This window comes from Haliotis asinina, chromosome 1 (genome assembly GCF_037392515.1).
Source record: "Haliotis asinina isolate JCU_RB_2024 chromosome 1, JCU_Hal_asi_v2, whole genome shotgun sequence".
NCBI lineage: Eukaryota > Metazoa > Mollusca > Gastropoda > Lepetellida > Haliotidae > Haliotis > Haliotis asinina.
The window spans coordinates 64348367-64368878 of NC_090280.1; the positions used below are offsets into that span (position 1 = coordinate 64348367).

General features: G+C 38.3%; 1 protein-coding gene across 8 annotated transcripts in view; it reads right to left on the reverse strand.

The window, feature by feature from the left end:
• Positions 1 to 20512, reverse strand: part of LOC137295893 (uncharacterized) — a 69236-nt gene that overhangs the window by 42665 nt on the left and 6059 nt on the right. The window contains exons 1-2 of one of the 8 annotated variants that reach the window (XM_067827511.1): positions 1072 to 1133; positions 640 to 849 (exon numbers count right to left, since the gene is read on the reverse strand). The exons of 2 other annotated variants lie outside the window; for them this stretch is intronic. The gene's annotated coding sequence lies outside the window, so the exon portion shown is untranslated. Of the gene's footprint in view, positions 1 to 639; positions 1134 to 11192; positions 11315 to 20512 lie in introns of those variants that run through there. 5 more of the 8 variants (XM_067827487.1, XM_067827503.1, XM_067827538.1 and 2 more) reach the window with 5 other exon arrangements.

Genomic DNA, 20512 nt, shown 5'->3' on the forward strand with positions numbered 1-20512 from the left:
TTCTAGTGTTATGGTGTAATTTGTTTTTATTGTGGATTTTTATAATTCATATTCAAGTAAAAGACTGTATATTATATTTGAAACTAAGTTTGAACCAGTTATGATGTCATATTTGAAATGAAATAACTCATTTCAGACCATGCTTGACTTATTTTTAATCTGTTGCCTCAAGGTTAACTCGCACCTCAAGTCAAGCCATACATAAATTAAAATATTTAAAAATGTAGCTGTTAACCGCAAATAAAGAAAACTTCGAGTGAGGTTGTACTCGTTCTAATTCGGTGAAATCTCTAAATAACTGCGTATTGTTTTTTATAGGAACCCTCAGAGTCTTTTCATCTGATACTGGCAGAAATAACCTCGAACGAGATCGAGTGATCCAATGAACGATGTCGTAGGACGACTTCAAAACTGTCAAACTTGGGACTTTTTAAACTCTCCCCGCGTCCGTGTCCCCTGCGAAACACCCCTTCCAGACACACAGCGTGACGTCATTGAGGTTTGCCAACCCACTAAACAGCCAAAGTTAATATCCACTGTATGTGGTACAAGTTTAGGGGCATCCGATACACGCGAACACTTGAAAACTTCTGAACAATCTGTACGCTCGATCACGGCCTCGTTTCGACCCGTACTCACCTACAACCGTCCGTCTCGCCTGCCCACAGACTCTCGACTCGTACGTCCGTTTGTCCAGCTCGACTGCTGACCGTCTGTCGCATTCCTTCGACAACACAGTCCGTGGCGTACCGTCTACCACTCCAACCGACCTATCTATCGTCTGCTCGAGCACGAGGACTGCGCGAGCTGCTTGCTACTCGAGCTGGCTGTTCGCAGACGAGCTATACCCTAAAAATAGACAACATTAGCACATCGTCTGAAAGATGCAAAAATTAATCGTCAAAACTGGTTGCCATGACTTCGGCCCTATAGTGCTCGCACTATGGTCACGTGACCTCAGCGCGTGTTACTCTGAACTTCTGGGCTTATTACAGTCCTGCTAAGCATTATCAGTTGATTCGGTGTAAAGCCGAGCATAATTGCGTCGACACTGAGTAATTTGACCCGTACGTCTGCTCGCTGTACTGTGTCTGCACCTCCCGCTGCCTGTAATGCACAGTTGGCGCAGTGCTACTGCCTTCGTGTGCAGCTGCACGTTGTTGGCGACTCTCGGTAGGGGGAGGATCGGTGACGAAATGCTGAGCTCGAAGAAACGGATTATCATCACTGTCTCAACTTCAGAACTCTTCTTGATTCTCAGAAACAAAGTTGTCGCCCTCTCAACTACATCTTCCTCAAATTTTGTGACTTTATATTCTAATATGGAGTTTTAAGTCCGTTTAGAATTGTTATTCAAATTTTTCGAAATGGATGGATCGATGCTCAAACTATCATCAAACTGAAGCAAAACTTTATCATTCCTATTGCCATGTATTATATGATCATACAGCACACATTTCCACGCAACTAGTACATGCCCAAGGCGATGTTTGTTTTCCCCGATTATTGGATGCCAATCTCAACTGCACATCGTATTATCAATCTCAGACGTCCTGCAGAGCACACTTTAAATAAATTCATAATAGATGTGTACTGACAGGAAAACGGGTATGAGAAAAAATTGCCGAATCAAAACTTGCCTCAACAAGGTTTGTTGGTTTGTTTAACGCCGAAGTTAAAAATGTGACCAAACTATGCAGTATACCGCCTATTACGATAAGCATGGGTTCCAGAAAATAACTTCAAACCTGGATCTTTATGGGTCCCTTTCATATTGACTGCCAATATTATTCGACATTTTATATGAGGTGCACAAACAGAATTTTCTTTTGAAGCAGATCATTATTTCCGGACGAAAGCAGCAATGTAGACAGTCATCGTTTTCACAGAAAGGGACGGGTAAAGGTACACTTATCGAGAGCAATTTCCGCGGCCTGGTTGTTGCATTTGTTATTGTTTTTCTCCCGTGAGTACGGGAAATCAAAGAATTCTTGACTGGTTTACGATCTCTTCTGCGTCTCCCGCAAGCGCATTTGGTAGTGTAAGTATGCATTGATCAAAATTGATCAAACTGTTTTCACTCATTTGTATTTCATCTTCGTTATTATGGTAACAATTTTGAAGTCTTACTTCATCTGCCAGTGGTAAATATGCTAAGAATGTAAAATAACGATGTCCGTGTACGTCTATATATTTGGTCTTATAATCCTATATTTTTATATATGTATGCATTTTGAAACTTAACAAAGAGAACACTATCTATTTATAGTGAATTCATAACATGACTATAACATTATAATATCTAGACATTTAATAGATTGCCAACGTGAATCATATTTCACACACACACGCCCTAATTGCGATATAATATATGCTGTCTGCCTCGTTACACTTCACGACGAAAATATGATTCGTTCAATGCTGCAACAAATGAATATAAGCAAAACACAAATATCAAAATTAAAATCGACTAAAGATATGGCCGTAATAACAGGCTATTACTTTGTATGAGGATTGTATCTGTCAATACCTCGTTAGGATGAGAGAGCCACAATAAACTCGGTGCGCCTAGTGGCAGCAAGAGTTGTATACTCCCCAGGGAGTTGCGATTGAAATACGATGTGCTGTTGAGATTGACATCCGGTGATCGAGGGAAAATACCTAGCGCCTAGAGAAATTGCCTTGCAGTTTGATTTGTGCGCTATACAAGAACACTTATAATAATAATAAATATACACATAGAGGAATGTGCCATTCATCTGCTGGTTACACTCAAAGCTGTTCCATGTCATCTGTCGTTTTAGTCTCATAAGCAAATGGTTATATACATTTGCAGTGTCATCACTAGTGATATTTTCGGAACTGGTCAAGTGACTGTGGCTGCGGGATAATTTCAAACAAACGGCGCCTGGTGGGCATCCACCATTCTCAATGCACCCCAGTTTATCCAAAACGAATACTTAATTGATAGTTGTGATTTATTAATCCCCTTGTTAGCTGCACTTTTTAATTTAGTATTTAAAAATCCTACTCTTCCGGACTACTGGCTCAGTGGAATAATTAAACCAATTTACAGAAAGAAAGGAGATACTTCGCATCCAAGTTCGTATAGACCTATCACTTTTCTAAGTTGTTTAGGAAAACTATTTACTGAAATATTGAACAACCGCTTATCAAACCATCTAGATGAAGACAATATATTGACACCAACAAAAACTGGATTTAGGAAATCATTTTCGACTGCTGACAACCTGTTTGCTATCTATAGCTTTATGCAGATATAGAAAAGTGAAAAACAAAGACCATATTGTTATTTCACCAAGGCTTATGACACAGTTTGGAGAGTGGGTCTATGGAAGAAAACGTAAACTATTGTCATTGACGGGAGGTTTCTGACACTGGTTGAGGCAAAGTACAATGGTATCAGATCTTTTATGCAATGTAGGAACAATATATCAGCTCACTTCTCGTGTAATAATGGCGTGCGGCTGGTGGAAAACCACTCTCCTTTACCATTTTCAATCTTTATTAATGATATTGAATAACACGTCCTTGCTTCTGACTGTAAAAATGCTGAAGACAAATACATTTAACTCTTCATTCAATTATTAGTTTTACTGTATTCAGATGATGCCGTACTATTCGATAAATTCCTCAAAGGTCTACAGAAGGCATTAAATTCGTTTAAAACATAGTGTGATACATGGAAATTCACTGGAAATTCATGTTTCACAGAAATAGAAGACTAGTCACATGTATGACGGATCTCGGTGACAGTGCCACTAAAGCCATATTCAGCCTGTTAAAAAAGCACGAAATATCGAATTGCCGTTGGACTGTCGGTTGTCTGCTTTTGACTCAATGACAATACCTATCCTTATTTATGGCTCAGAAATTTGGGGTATTGAAAATGTGGAATATCTTGGGGGGGGGGGGGGGGGAAATCCAACTAATAGTAGACTAAAGACTTCTACACCTCGATGTATGCTTTATGGGGAGCTCGGTAGATTCCCAATCGCGATAAATATACATAAACGCCTCATTACCTTTTGGCATAAACTAACCAATCACAATGGAGTCAGTAAACTTTCAAAACTAATTTATAATTACTTGATAGTGGGATATGAAAGTCGAAACGTCTACAAAACACTTAAAAGTGAAGGATATTTCAGATGGTATCTACCAATATAATCTGCCCGCTGGGAAAACATACCACGCTGTAATAGAGCCTGTAAACTCTGTCAATCTACCTCTATTGATGACGAATTCCATTATATTTTTGAATGACCAAATCTTTGCGACGCTAGGAAAATGTATTTATCAACCCCTAAAACAAAATACCCAAGTGCGCAAAATTTTGTTTAATTATTCTCAACAAATGACACCAAAGAAATGATCAACTTATCAAAGTTTGTATCAAAACTATCAGCCCTTCTAAGACATATCAACCCAGACTAATCCTAATCTTGAATTAGATTTTTCATTTATACATACATACATACATACATACATACATACATACATACATACATACATACATACATACATACATACATACATACATACATACATACATACATACATATGTATTTTTGCATATGAAATATTTGTATTCGCTCTTGTACCACCAACCCCGTGGTTATCTGAGAGTAAATGATTGACTGATTGATTGATTGAGTGCCAAGGTGGACTGTCACAGCCAAAGGAGCAGGGACTGACCACCCAGCTACTGGGGTTCGCATTTGGGTTGTTACCGTGAAATCGCTTTGGATCCGTACACCTTTAAACTGAGCGTCGTGTGACGTAAACGGAGATTTCGAAATAAACTTTGCTGAATTTCTATGAATTTCCTGTCTGTAAAATGACGTATTTGGTTGAAAAAGTATTTGTGTGCAACTATATATCTTTAACATTTACGAGATTGTGTCTGAAAGATCTTGTAGAGGTAACACTGCACCTGGAAATCAGAATAGTCTATTAATCTTTCATTTTATATCCTTCCACACAGGCCATGTGAGCCGACTGGTATAGTATTACCCAGACTAAATGTACAGACAAAATGTTATTATTATTGATACACGCGGAAATAGATGAAGTCATTTCACCGATAAGGTTAACACCGCGCACAAAAGGCCAGAGGCTAAATATACGATAGGGTCACTTCACTGTGTAACATTCTCTAACAGTAGGTCATTATAATTACTCTGTAGCTTTAATGAAGTAGTCTGTAACACTACGAAAGTACTATGCGTCTTTAGGGAAGTGCTCTGTAACACTAGGGAAGTGCTATACGTCTTTAGGGAAGTGCTCTGTAACACTACGAAAGTACTATGCGTCTTTAGGGAAGTGCTCTGCAACACTAGGGAAGTGCTATACGTCTTTAGGGAAGTGCTCTGTAACACTACGAAAGTACTATGCGTCTTTAGGGAAGTGCTGTGTAACACTACGATAGTACTATACATCTTTAGGGAAGTGCTCTGCAACACTAGGGAAGTGCTATGCGTCTTTAGGGAACTGTTTTGTAACATTAGGGAAATACTATACGTCTTTAGGGAAGTGCTCTGTAACACTACGAAAGTACTATACGTCTATTGGGAAGTGTTGTGTAACATTAGTGTTTTGTAACATTAGGGAAGTACATCATACCATGTGGAGGTATAGTAGGGGTATTTTGGCAATACTAAGCAGGGAAGTACATCATACCATGCGGAGGTATAGTAGGGGTATTTTGGCAATACTAAGCAGGGAAGTACATCATACCATGTGGAGGTATAGTAGGGGTATTGTGGCAATGCTAAGCAGGGAAGTACATCATACCATGCGGAGGTATAGTAGGGGTATTGTGGCAATGCTAAGCAGGGAAGTACATCATACCATGCGGAGGTATAGTAGGGGTATTGTGGCAATGCTAAGCAGGGAAGTACATCATACCATGCGGAGGTATAGTACGGGTATATACTAAGCAGGGAAGTACATCATACCATGCGGAGGTATAGTAGGGGTATTGTGGCAATACTAAGCAGGGAAGTACATCATACCATGCGGAGGTATAGTAGGGGTATTGTGGCAATACTAAGCAGGGAAGTACATCATACCATGTGTAGGTATAGTAGGGGTATTGTGGCAATACTAAGCAGGGAAGTACATCATACCATGCGGAGGTATAGTAGGGGTATTGTGGCAATACTAAGCAGGGAAGTACATCATACCATGCTGAGGTATAGTAGGGGTATTGTGGCAATACTAAGCAGGGAAGTACATCATACCATGTGGAGGTATAGTAGGGGTATTGTGGCAATACTAAGCAGGGAAGTACATCATACCATGTGGAGGTATAGTAGGGGTATTGTGGCAATACTAAGCAGGGAAGTACATCATACCATGCGGAGGTATAGTAGGGGTATTGTGACAATGCTAAGCATGGAAGTACATCATACCGTGTGGATGCATAGTGGGGGTATTAGGGTGGCCTAGTGGTTAAGGACGTCACGCCGAAGACCCGGGTTCATGTCCCTACATGGGCACAATTAGTCTCTCTCACAGTCCCTGAATCACATTATTTTCTTAACTCCCTTCTCCTCTCCTTGGCCAGTCTAGGTGCTGGATGTACACAGCAGTAGTATCTGTGGCCGATAACCCACAACTTAAAACCTACTGCAGATAGCACAGAACATAGTACTGGAACGCTTGCCATCGTCATCAATACATGTACTGATGTAAGTGTTTATGAAGACTTGTCACGAGTCAGTGAACACAGAGGTTGGTCGAACCACTCGAAACGATTTTATATTTTTCTCGTTGGGTTTCATTGTAAACTACATTGCAACGCTCATTTATTCTCCTAGTCCCTGAACCACTTTATTTTCCCTATTGCCTTGTCATCTCTGCAGTGCTAAAGCCGTGAATGAAGCAAGTCTATATAGATTTCCACAGGTTCTGAATCTCTGGTCTTCCTTGGGCTCCATTTCAGTTCAAATGTGTTTAATCGTTAAAATCAAGACCAAGCGTTAGTCTGGGGTTCAGGTCTGGTGTCCCCCGCCGTGATATTGCTGGAATATTGCTAAAAGTGGCGCAAAACTAAACTCACTCAAATACATTACGGAAATACTTATGTTCAGTATTTAGAACGTGTAAGTTGTTGTCAATAAGGATCTGACTGGGGACATGTGAGCCAATCACATCTGTCCACGTGGCATCCGCATGGTTGTTAAAGCCCGGTACTTCTATCAGGCGGTGGATTTCTGGGAATAGTCGGAAATACGGCATGCTGTCCGTGAGCTGCATCCGGTGATTGGTGTAAATATTCAACATACAACCTCGCGGCATGACTGCAATGTTGTCCCGTGCACTACAAATGTTGGATGTTTGCATATAATTTAATCACCCTTCGTGACAAAACTAGGCGAGTTGGACATCTATATTTTATATGTTACATCAGCACTAGGTCACTAGGTGCCGCAAGATATATCATTTTGACAGGTCACTCTAGGTTTGCAGATGTTTCACATGAAAAGAGCGATCTCTAAAGAAATAGACACCGATGGTCTATACAAGCTCATTTCTGACTAAACAGCCAACACGTTCACGCTCACGCAACTTTGTCACAACGTCTTGCTTTCATTGTCACAACGTTTTGCTTTCGTTGTCACAACGTTTTTCTGTACATACTCATTTACGTTGTCACAGTGTTGTGGACTGATCAAAGACACACCTCTGCACCCCGATTTTCTTCTAAAAGTTCATTAAATTACCCTTAAAACATGAAAATGAGGTTTGCTTCTCCCTTTCCCGAAGTATAAACTGGTCCAGAACAACTGTGACTGTTCAGTCGTCACGGACGTACTGGTAATATAGATATGGCCCCAAATCACCAAAGTTGGGTTGAAAACATCAGTCGTCACGGACATACTGGTAACATAGATATGGCCCCAAATCACCAAAGTTGGGTTGAAAACATCTGTGGTCACGGGCATACTGGTAATATAGATATGATCCCAAATCACCAAGGTGACTGTTCATAAAACAGAGATATTGGGTGATCTTGTCTTGTGTGAGCTATATAGTGAGTCGGCAGTGCACACAATGCAGTCGCACTACTGTGTGTCTCTGTGATATGGGACGACATATACAAATATGGGTAACAGGATATCTAACATATCATCCATATAAACAACAGTGTTTATATATAACTCAAACACTTTATAAAGAACAGTGTTGATGTGTAACTCAAACACTATGTAAAGTGCAGTGTTGATGTGTAAATCAAACACTATGTAAACAATAGTGTTGATGTTCAACTCAAACACTATATAAAGAACAGTGTTCAAGTGTAACTCAAACACCATATAAACAGCAGTGTTCATATGTAACTCAAACACTTTATAAAGGGCAGTGTTGATGTGTAAATCAAACACTATGTAAAGAACAGTGTTGATGTTTTAACTCAAACACTAAATAAAGAACAGTGTTCATGTGTACATCAAACAGAAAAAAATACCAATTGTGTTAATGTGTAACTCAAACACCACATAAATAACAGTGTTCATATGTAAGTCAAACACCGTATAAACAAGAGTGTTCATGTGTGACTCAAACACCATATAAACAACAGTGTTCATGTATCACTCAAACATTATTGTGTTCATGTGTAACGCACACGCCATACAAACAGCTGTGTTCACGTGTAGCCAAACATCATATTAACAACAACGTTCATGTATAACTCAAATACCGTACGTTGGCTTCAGTGAAGAGTAATGATCAATCTCTGAAAATATATAATTTTTATGGAAAATAAAACAGGAAAATTTAGACTTGCTTCATTTGTGGTCTGTGCATCAACGTGTGTGAGGGCCGGACGAAAGTAAAAGATGTGATTCAACAACAGTGAGACGGTACAGCTGAACTGTAACTCAAACTGTGTGGACTAAATTCCTACATCCAAGCTGAGACGACGACGACGACGACGACGACGATGATGATGATGATGATGATGATGATGATGATGATGATGATTATGCATTCTGTATTGATGCATAGTCACGGTTTAGAAGCTGGTTAAATGAGTCTAAAATTTTAGCAATATTCTAGCAATAACGACGTTCCGGAAACAAAAAAATGGGTGTCACTCGGACACATTATACCCCTCTATTTGAGGAATAGAACTTGGGTCTTTGGCGTGGTTCTCCACCACTCAGAAGCGAGATGAACAACTGTGACTGTTCAGTCATCACGTACATAATGGTAATATAGATATGGCCCCAAATCACCAAAGTTTAGTTGAAAGCAACAGTGACTGTTCAGTCGTCTCGTACATGCTGGTAATATCGATATAGCCGAAGCTCATTTAGGACAAATGAGATATGCAACAATCAGCAACATTTAGTCGAAAACAATTATGAGCGTTCTCTCGTCTCGGACTGACGGGCAAGAGGTCTTGTGTCAACCTTGTGTTATGTAATACAGGATATGAAGGGTTGAGAAGCACAACGACTTAAGTCAGATATAAGAGTGTTTTGACATAATATATCCCAGTAATCGTCACGTGGAGATCTAAATTGTGTTAAAATTTCACTTCGATGCATTGATATTACCGCATGCTGTATATGCTAAAATGACCTAAGTCAGATTTTTGTCTCAAAACCGCCCTGAAAGGAGGTAAAAACATATCTGGAGAGCACATGTCACGCTGGGAGAAAACTCGAAGAAAAGAGTAAATTACTATAATATTTTGATTAAAACTATTCAGAACAGAAGTTTCGAAAAAATGAAATCTCCTGAAAGTAAGCGTTCATGTTTATGTCTACTCTTTAAAACGTGACCAAAAAAACAGAGTAGCGTTTATTTTGCTGTTCATATTATAAGTATTGAGCAAATCTCTAAACCATAATAGTGACTGTGTATGAAAATGGCAACAAGCGTACATAAAACAGAGATATTGAGTGATCTTGTCTCCGGGAGAACTATATAGTGAGTCGGCAGTGCACACAAAGCAGTTGCACCACTGTGTGTCTCTGTGATATGGGACGACATATACAAATATGGGTAACAGGATATCTAACATATCATCCATGTGTACTGTAACGCATATTTACATACATATACATACATACATGCACACACACACACACAGACACAGAGAAATATGTACATACATACATACATACACACACGCGCGCACGCGCACACACACACAGAAATATGTACATACATACATACATACATACATACATACATACATACATACATACATACATACATGATCTGTTGGCGTAAATATTCTTGTTCAGTATATATGCACAGGAACGAATATAGCGGAATAAATCTCTGATACAGAATAAAAAGATAAATAACAGACATTTTTAAAACACTATTTGATTTGAATGTTTATTTAGCTTTACAGCTTTAGTTTCATTTTTAAAATTCCATCATCATCCAGCGATGTACCAAAGCAGTTATCGAATGAACGCTGTGTAAATGTTTTCAGTTTTCAAACGAAATTTATGAAACTTAAATTCGGGGACAGACGTGTCATGCATTTGTTTTACATCGCAGGAGCGTTATGCGAAAAATATTCAAATTCATGAATTCAAATATCCACAGAATAATTTATAATGATTCTCCAATATACGGACGACTGTGTCAAATTACATTTGTTAAAAGAACCAACTTTGGTGAAAACAGATATTTATAGAACTGGAAACTGGAATGTGTGGTTTGATCATTGATATGTTGTACATCAAAATTGTTTGTGATTCCATTCATTTATATCCATCACATGTAACTGTAGCGAGACTTGGAAAACGCGCCTCATACATTTCTATGTCATGTATCTTAAAATTCTATTACATGTTTTAAAGTATTTAACACAAAATGATTGCATGAATGTGTGATCATATATTCTCACATATTATAATGTTTATTTAGTAGAATATTACTTTTGTTAGATTAGATATGTATACTAGGCCATTATCAATATATCAAGGGGCTCTACATGAATGGCATGCAGATTAGGCGAAAACACGAACGTTCCAACGAAATGACCGCGTTATAAAACGCTAGACGCGAAATACAGCGGACGAAGGAAGAGGCCGTTTTACTTACCTATATACACCGCGTGCTCCTAACCTCATGCTCTAAGCTAAACTGTCAAGTCAGCAAGTCTCGAAGTAACGAACCCGTACATTGCTCACCTGTTCAACAGATAAGGTGGAATATCCCACCCAATCCCAACAACATGAGACAAACTACAGCGCCGGCCAGCCCTCCACTAAACCATCACTCCATCTTCTAGCAGAAAGGTCACTACTCCAATAATGTCAATACTGTTAGGGCGATGACCGGCGCGCGCGGTGACGTCATAGGTTGCGCGAGGCGGCTGGCGGTCAGTGTACGGCTGGTGACCCCTAAGCTCCATCGCGTTTACTGGGCCTTCGGTAGCACCATTTCACTGGCTCAGCCGAACAGCTGCCAGCAGGTCTGAGCTCAGCTGACGGGTTGTCTTGCGAGTGTTGCGTTATTGCGAGATGGTCTCCAACCCTCGTTATAAGGCACATGCTTCCAGCATTCACCGGTTCATCAATTATGGATTATTTTACGGCGTCGACAAAAGAGTTATGCAGGTGTCTGTAAGTAGGTCAGCGCGTACAGAGTTTGGAAGTGGATGCACAATGAGTACAACTCCAGGGAAATCGTCGTCTCTACTACCGGCATGGGAACGCTCTGCCGCCCGTCTGTACCTATCGTTGAATATCTCAAAGTGGCATCAACCCAAGGGCGGGTTGGAGCAGAGCGTCGTACGTCACACTGACCCAATTCTTACCACTTACTTTAAACACGAGAGTATATAAATACTGTCACGTGACTGTGTTGATTAATGCCAAGTTAGTTAATAGCTCATGTGTTTTTAAAGAAAAGTTGTTACACCAGTTGTCTAGTCTGCATAATGGAGTCACGATGCTCCACGGGGGAAAAGAAGAAAGTTTTTAGGTGGCAAGTCACGGAGAGCCCCGGTATTCGTAATTGTGACTGAGAGAGTTGGACGAACAAGCAGAGAGACATATACGCTAATTCATTCGGAACTCACCGGGGCCCAGCACCGAATGATTTAAATTTCGATCAGATATACTGTATATGTGTTCCTTTACTGAGAGGCATATGGACATTTGAGACAAATGTATCTTTCCAATAAATGCATTTGATAACACCATACAGAACTATAATATGCCGAATATATCCCTGTTGGTAACATCTTGGTTATGTATCAATACATGTGTCACTCAAACACCATATAAACTACAATGTTCATATGTAACTCAACCACTATATAAACAACAATGTTCATATGTAACTCAACCACTATATAAACAACAATGTTCATATGTAACTCAAACACCATATAAACTACAATGTTCATATGTAACTCAACCACTATATAAACAACAATGTTCATATGTAACTCAAACACCATATAAACTACAATGTTCATATGTAACTCAACCACTATATAAAGAACAATGTTCATATGTAACTCAACCACTACATAAAGAACAGTGTTCATGTGTAACTCAAACACTATACAAAGAACAGTGTTGATGTTTAACTCAAACACCATATCAACAACAATGTTCATATGTAACTCAACCACTATATAAAGAACAGTGTTCATGTGTAACTCAAACACCATATAAACAACAATGTTCATATGTAACTCAACCACTATATAAAGAACAGTGTTCATGTGTAACTCAAACACTATACAAAGAACAGTGTTCATGTGTAACTGAAACACCATATAAACAACAATGTTCATATGTAACTCAACCACTATATAAACAACAATGTTTATATGTAACTCAACCACTATATAAAGAACAGTGTTCATGTGTAACTCAAACACCATATAAACAACAATGTTCATATGTAACTCAACCACTATATAAAGAACAGTGTCCATGTGTAACTCAAACACCATATAAACAACAATGTTCATATGTAACTCAACCACTATATAAAGAACAGTGTTCATGTGTAACTCAAACACTATACAAAGAACAGTGTTGATGTTTAACTCAAACACCATATAAACAACAATGTTCATATGTAACTCAACAACTACATAAAGAACAGTGTTCATGTGTAACTCAAACACTATACAAAGAACAGTGTTGATGTTTAACTCAAACACCACATAAATAACAGCATTCATATGTAACTCAAACACTTTATAAAGAACAGTGTTGATGTGTAAATCAAACACAATGTAAACAACAGTGTCGATGTTTTAAATCAAACACTTTATAATGAAGAGTGTCCATGTGTAACTCAAACACCGTATAAACAACAGTGTTCATATGTAACTCAAACACTTTATAAAGAACAGTGTTGATGTGTAAATCAAACACTATGTAAACAATAGTGTTGATGTTCAACTCAAACACTATGTAAAGAACAGCGTTCAAGTGTAACTCAAACACCATATAAACAGCAGTGTTCATATGTAACTCAAACACTTTATAAAGGGCAGTGTTGATGTGTAAATCAAACACTATGTAAAGAACAGTGTTGATGTTTTAACGCAAACACTATATAACGAACAGTGTTCATGTGTACATCAAACAGAAAAAAATACCAATTGTGTTAATGTGTAACTCAAACACCACATAAGCAACAGAGTTCATATGTACGTCAAACACCGTATGGAAAAGAGTGTTCATGTGTGACTCAAACACCATATAAACAACAGTGTTCATGTATCACTCAAACACTAAAAAACAATTGTGTTCATGTGTAACTCAAACGCCATACAAACAGCTGTGTTCACGTGTAACCAAATATATTAACAACAATGTTCATGTATAACTCAAATACCGTACGTTGGCTTCAGTGAAGAGTAATGATCAATCTCTGAAAATATATAATTTTTATGGAAAATAAAACAGGAAAATTTAGACTTGCTTCATTTGTAGTCTGTGCATCAACGTGTGTGAGGGCCGGACGAAAGTAAAAGATGTGATTCAACAACAGTGAGACGGTACAACTGAACTGTAACTCAAACTGTGTGGACTAAATTCCTACATCCAAGCTGAGATGACGACGACGACAACGACGACGACGACGACGATGATGATGGTGATGTCAATGATAAAGATGCACTCTGTACTGATGCATAGTCACGGTTTAGAAGCTGGTTAAATGAGTCTAATTTTTTAGCAATATTCCAGCAATAACGACGTACGGGAAACAAAAAATGAGTGTCACTCGGACACATTACACCCCTCTATGTGAGGAATAGAACTTGGGTCTTGGGTCTTCTCCACCACTCAGAAGCGAGATGAAACCACATTTGTTTGGATGCACATGTTGAGGGATGGGAAGATACAGTAACTGTTGGTTTCTTTTTGCATAGACTCCCCAATACAGAACGATGCATGCAATCATTTACAATGCAGATTATCAGTCAAACGGTTTGCATTTTTCAAGCTATGGGAAATAACCGAAACTTAAAACAGTAGTGGCAGTAATATGTTTTTGTATGTTATTTCTCTGTGATTCTTTCAGCAGCAAGAAGTGATATACATTTGAAAGCACAAATGAAGGATTGACTGTTAATTTTAGTATGCTAATATGTGTATACATATATTGCACGTTCAAAGTGTATGCCCTAAGCGTTAGCACTATTAACTCTGTCAGTTGATCAATGGCCCCTCAAAATTCTGAACTCGCTGTGGAGTTTAAAATTATCTGTGGAATTCGAAATATTTGAATACCTGCCATACTCAAGAGAAGTAACAATTGTCAACAATATCGATAAAACACGGTCAGATTCAAATCCGTAGTTTAATATTCGCGAGTATAAGTCTTAAATAGTTGTTGGTGATCAGGCAACAATAGCTTACCTTAATAGGGGTATCCAAAACACGGCCTTACACAATAGTAAAAACTATTTGCGTGACGTGCTTGATGGAACTGGAACTCGTTTGTTACGCTTGGTATCATCTTCCTTGTCACTAGCGTTAACCACTTTTTTTTAAAAAGAGACATTTCACATATCAGTTTTTTTCACATATATGGAAAAAATCATCTGTCATACCAATCCTAAGACAGGTAATGTTAGCGACTGCTACATCTTGCTTATCCAGCGTATTTGAAAAATGTATATTTAAATTATATATTTCACGATAGATCAAACTGTCTCTCAAATTTTGCAATCTGAATTCATGCCGAGAGATTCAACAGCTTACCAACTTACACATTTGTATAACTGTATTGCTAAAACTGCAGATAACGGAAAAGAAGCCAGAACTGTATTCTGCAATATAAGTAAATCGTTCGATAAAGCTGGGCACAAAGGGATTATCCATTAATTGAAATAATGTGGAATAAACGGGGATGTATTGAAATGGTTTCAAAGTTATATACAAAATACAACCCCAAGAGTAGTTATTCAAGGGTATGAATCAGAAATAAAACCGATAATAGCCGGAGTTCCTCTAAGGATCAGTCCTTGAAGGTAATTGATTCTCAGTGTACATGGACGAAATATATAGTCGATGGAATCGACAGTATAAAAATACGTCTTTACACAGACGACACATCACTCGATGTAATAATAGACGATCCCTATACGAGTGCATTTACTCTAAACTCAGATTTAGACAGAATATCAGAATGGTATGTAAATGGGTGGAAACTTGGCAAGTGAAATTTAATCCAAGCAAAAGTAAAACTATCCAATTTTTACGCACAAATGACCCTTCGATGAAGGTACCCTTATAAATAAAGTAGTTTCATGAACACTAGCCTTTCTTCTCAGGAAAAGCTGCTTTGGCATTTGCACATTAATGATATAATAAGGAAAATTTGCATCATGATTAGTTGGTGTAGTTGTCTTCTTAGTTTTAACTACAGAACGGCACAACTCTCGATACATTCTACACATCCTTCACATTACCTTTATTTGATTATTACTGTCTGATCTGGTTCAAATGTACAGACGAACAGTCCTTGTCACTAGAATGCTTTCACTAGCTGCCTTACGAACAATATGCGGTGCACTCAGAGATACAGGCCATGTGAACCTACAAAATGAGACAGACCAGACCTCCTTAAGGAAACGAAGACAACCTCCCAAATTAACATTATTTTATGAAACGGTAAACCATGTGGATTCCAAATGTGATCTTGTTCCAGGAAATGTCTGACAAAGGTAATTACAATCTTGTGAATAATGAAATAGTTAAGACTATAAGATGCAAATCTATTAAATGTGCCAATTTATGATTTTTTCATCTGTTGGACAGTTTAAGAATCTATTCACATCTATTCATTAAGATGTATTCCACTATTTCTTTATGTATCCTAAATATAACAACATTCGAGATGGTTTTAAACATATTTATTTCCAGAAGTGGAACAAGACTGGTAAACAAGCAATTATATATATAATATAGTGTGTATCTATGAAGAGAAAACATGTAACTAACGAACAAGTTGATCAACTAGCTTTCTTCTTATAACATTAGAACTGTGTGTGTTGGAAAGTACTAGTTCGTGTACAATTTGGTTTTCACCACTGACAACACAAACCTATATGACAATATAATGAAAGAATTGACAGATTCTAATATTTTCAAGGTTATCTTTAGTAGATTCATTAGAGCGGTTGTATAGTACTGAATTAATGCCATATCCTTTAGCATAAAAGTACATGTTATTTCTTATGCAGGTGTAATTAACGCATGAAAAGAAATAGTGAATTGGATCTGCATGACAATAACCATCACAACAAGAGGGATTTTAAGATATAAGTAGTTTATTACTGCTGTTCATGAATTTAAACTGAAGTACATGTAGTTGTGGCTATTGGTATTTGACACATAAACTTGTTTCTTAAAACTACTCAAAATAGCCGATTCTACGGGATCGGTAGCCAAACGTGTCCACAATTTTACTGTATCTGTGAGAAATGGTTTGGCATAAAATTGCACTTATACAATCGATAGTTTGAAGCTTCGAATAGCCTCGGTAATTGCTGTTTGTAGTATCAGATAGAAGGAACGACATTACTCAAATAGTTTTGAGTTCATTTGTGAATTATTTTATAAACAAAAATGTTAGTTTTTGGATGTATCTTCGCGTGCATAGTGGTTGGAAATTTGTTTCATAATAAATTCTGTTATTAATCGTATCGCGAACAGTTACGCAAATAGTTCCAAATGCATCATGATTATGTTTTTCAGGTGTTTGTGCATGCAGTTCAGTAGAGATGTCTCAAAAGTAACAACAATACTGGAAAACAGGCCAAATGAAGTGTCTGTACATTGTTTGTAAAGCGTAAAATGTGAGACGACATTTATAATCTCTAAGACAGTTTACCCTGGGTGCAACCTTTTTACCGGTACAGCATGATCAGTCCCGGAACATATCTCTTTTGCGAAAGGTTTCTCCCTCCGAGATGTGCCAAATGGTAATAACTCATATCATATCAGCCGAATATAGACATTCTACAGTCAGTGCATCGATTTATTGTTACATCAAAACGACTTCCTTTATAGGAGCTTTGTGTTTTGTATTATTTTCTTATTTGTGTCAACTACCTAGCTACAAAACAAAACTAAAGTAATTTGTAAATATCCAAGAGATATCATTCAGAGATCACGTCCTCACATTCTCACAACATCATTATGTACAACATTAGGGGATGACTGTGCTTAATTTACACCACACTCAGCAACAGTTTAGCCATATAGCGGCAATTTGGATATCATCAAGTCTGGACCAGACAATCCAGGGATCAACAGTATGAACACTGATCTATGCAAGTGGGAAACGATGACAGGTGTCAACCAAGCTAGCGAGCCCGAGGCCCACTGTACGTGGACGGCGGTAATCTTACCTAACAGCATTATCATTTGAACTTGCTTACCAGTCCTTTCTAAATTTGTTCCCCAATCAAATATGTTAAAACCACACACCTAAATAAATGCGGCAACGCGAGCACCATGTATCGGAATCCAAATTTGTCAGAGGTGTACACATGGGTCATATTTTGCACAAAGCAGTTTACTCCACAAACCCTATTCACTTACGGCGTGTATATATTCCAATAACACTCATTTTCTTTCATTGCAACAAAATCACATGGTCAATAGATTATGCTTTATTCAAATCGACAGTCTTATCTGCTTTATAACTATCAAGTTACCGGGTGTTCGTGTTATAATCCTTTATAGCTATCAAGCTTTCGGGTGTTCGTGTTATGATCCTTCATAACTGTGAAAGTACCGGGGGTGTTCCTATCATGATCCATTATAATTACAAAGTTCCTGGGATTTCGTGTTATGATCCTTCACAACTATCAAGTTACCTGGTGTTCGTATTATAATCCTTTATAGCTATCAAGCTTCCGGGTGTTCGTGTTATGATCCTTCATAACTATCAAGCTATCGGGTGTTCGTGTTATGATCCTTTATAACTATCAAAGTACTGGGAGTGTTCCTGTCATGATCCATTATAACCACCAAGTTCCCGGGAGTTCGTGTTATGATCTTTCACAAATATTAGGGTACCGGGTGTTTATGTAATGATCCGTGGCGGTGGGGTAGCCCGGCGGATAAAGCATTCGCTCGTCACGGCAATGGTCCGGATTCGATTCCCCACATGCAAACAATGTGCTAAGCCTATATATGATATTGCTTGTCGTGATATTGCTGGCATATTGCTAAAAGCGGCTTGAAACTAGACTCACTCATGCTATGTACAATGTACAACTAGTACTACATTTACTACTCCATGTTATAAGGTGAGTCAGTGAATGTAGCATTTCGCCGCACTCAGTAATATTCCAGCTTTATGACTTGTGTCTGTAAATAATCGAGTCTGGGCTAGGCAATCCAATGATCAACAGCATGAGCATCGATTAGCGCACCTGAGAACCGATGACATGTATCATTGAAGGGACCACCCGATAACGTTCGTCGCCTTTTACGACATGCAGGGTTACTGGAGATCCATTCTAACACGGATATTTACTGGTACTATGTTACAAGGCTTTCTAAGTGTTCATCATTATCTCTGACAGCCATGGCTGCCACATTGTGTACACTGTCGCCGTATCAAAAGGATTATGTTAAAACCAACCTTGTTCGAGGCCCAAGTTAATGTCCGGTTTTATGCAGTGATCCGGATTAGTGAGGTTGTAGCAGGATACAGAAATCAGGGTTATTCATAATGTTTATTGTTTATGAATCATTAATAATTAGAGCATACCTTGGACCATAAATGTGGCCCTGTACTGATAGAAAACCAGTTCAGTGTCAGTCGTATCAACAGATCTCAATGTAACTAGAACTCGAGCGTTTTATGTGTCCTAAGAACGTTGGTTCGTGGTCCCGAGGCCGACAGAAAACCACTCGGGCCCACAGCTTTTATATTCTGCAGACCCAGTAACTAAGAGTATTAATTTTCAGGAAAAAAATATCCTTCAGTAAATTATAGTTTTTATCTCGAATCTTTCAACCTCGAATACGTTATCTGCATGCATTAAAAAGATTAGTCAGTCACTAAACTTTCAAAATCACTGTCAAACATATCGTGTGGTCGTCTCTATACCTTCACACCAGTTTAACATAAGAAGATTACAATATATAACACCATATTTAAAAACCAGTGTGCGAAATAGCCACTAGTCCGCTAGCCTGTGGCTAGTAAAAATCCAGTCGGGACAGTAAATGTCAACTGACCCGAGTGGATAGTGAATTTCATGGGGTCAGTTTATATATATCACACTCTCCGACTTATCAATTTTAATCACTTTTAAATCATGCAAGATTATGGCCTGATAAATATGCTCATTAGAGTAGCAGATTAATGCTGACTTATTTAAGCTATTTGATCAAAAGCAAACTGTTTCATAAATTCAGAGATATATTACCGCTGAGTACTCATTTACAGTTTCTATATCAGACTGTTTCGGACTAGTGAATTATTTTGTGGCCCAGTAACTCTCGGCATATAACTATTTCGCACACCGGTGCAGTCTGTAAAGCATTTCATAGACAGGAGCGTAACTAAAACCCCCAAACCAACTACCACAATCATGCGTTGATGCATGTCACTGGCAAATTGCTAACTCAAACGCCGTATGTCTAAACATGTGTTGTTAATACAAGCTGCTTTCTTTAACACTATAGTCACTATTTATTAAATGAACAGTCAGGGTAATTTTGTTGCACCCAGTCTACTTAAAAGCACGCATTTGGGTCACGATGACATGCATCCACCAAGTCGCTGCGCCTGATAACCGGATCCCATTAGCAGCTTTATACGACAAGCAAAGGTTGAAGATCAGTTCTAACACAGATCTTCACGAATGTAATTATAACATAATAACAACTCATGTGCGACGCGATGTTGAATAATTCAATACTTAATAACGCACGCTGAACCCTTCAACAGCGCACTTTTTGCTGGAACTTATGCATTAGAGACTCGCATTATATACTCGCATTAT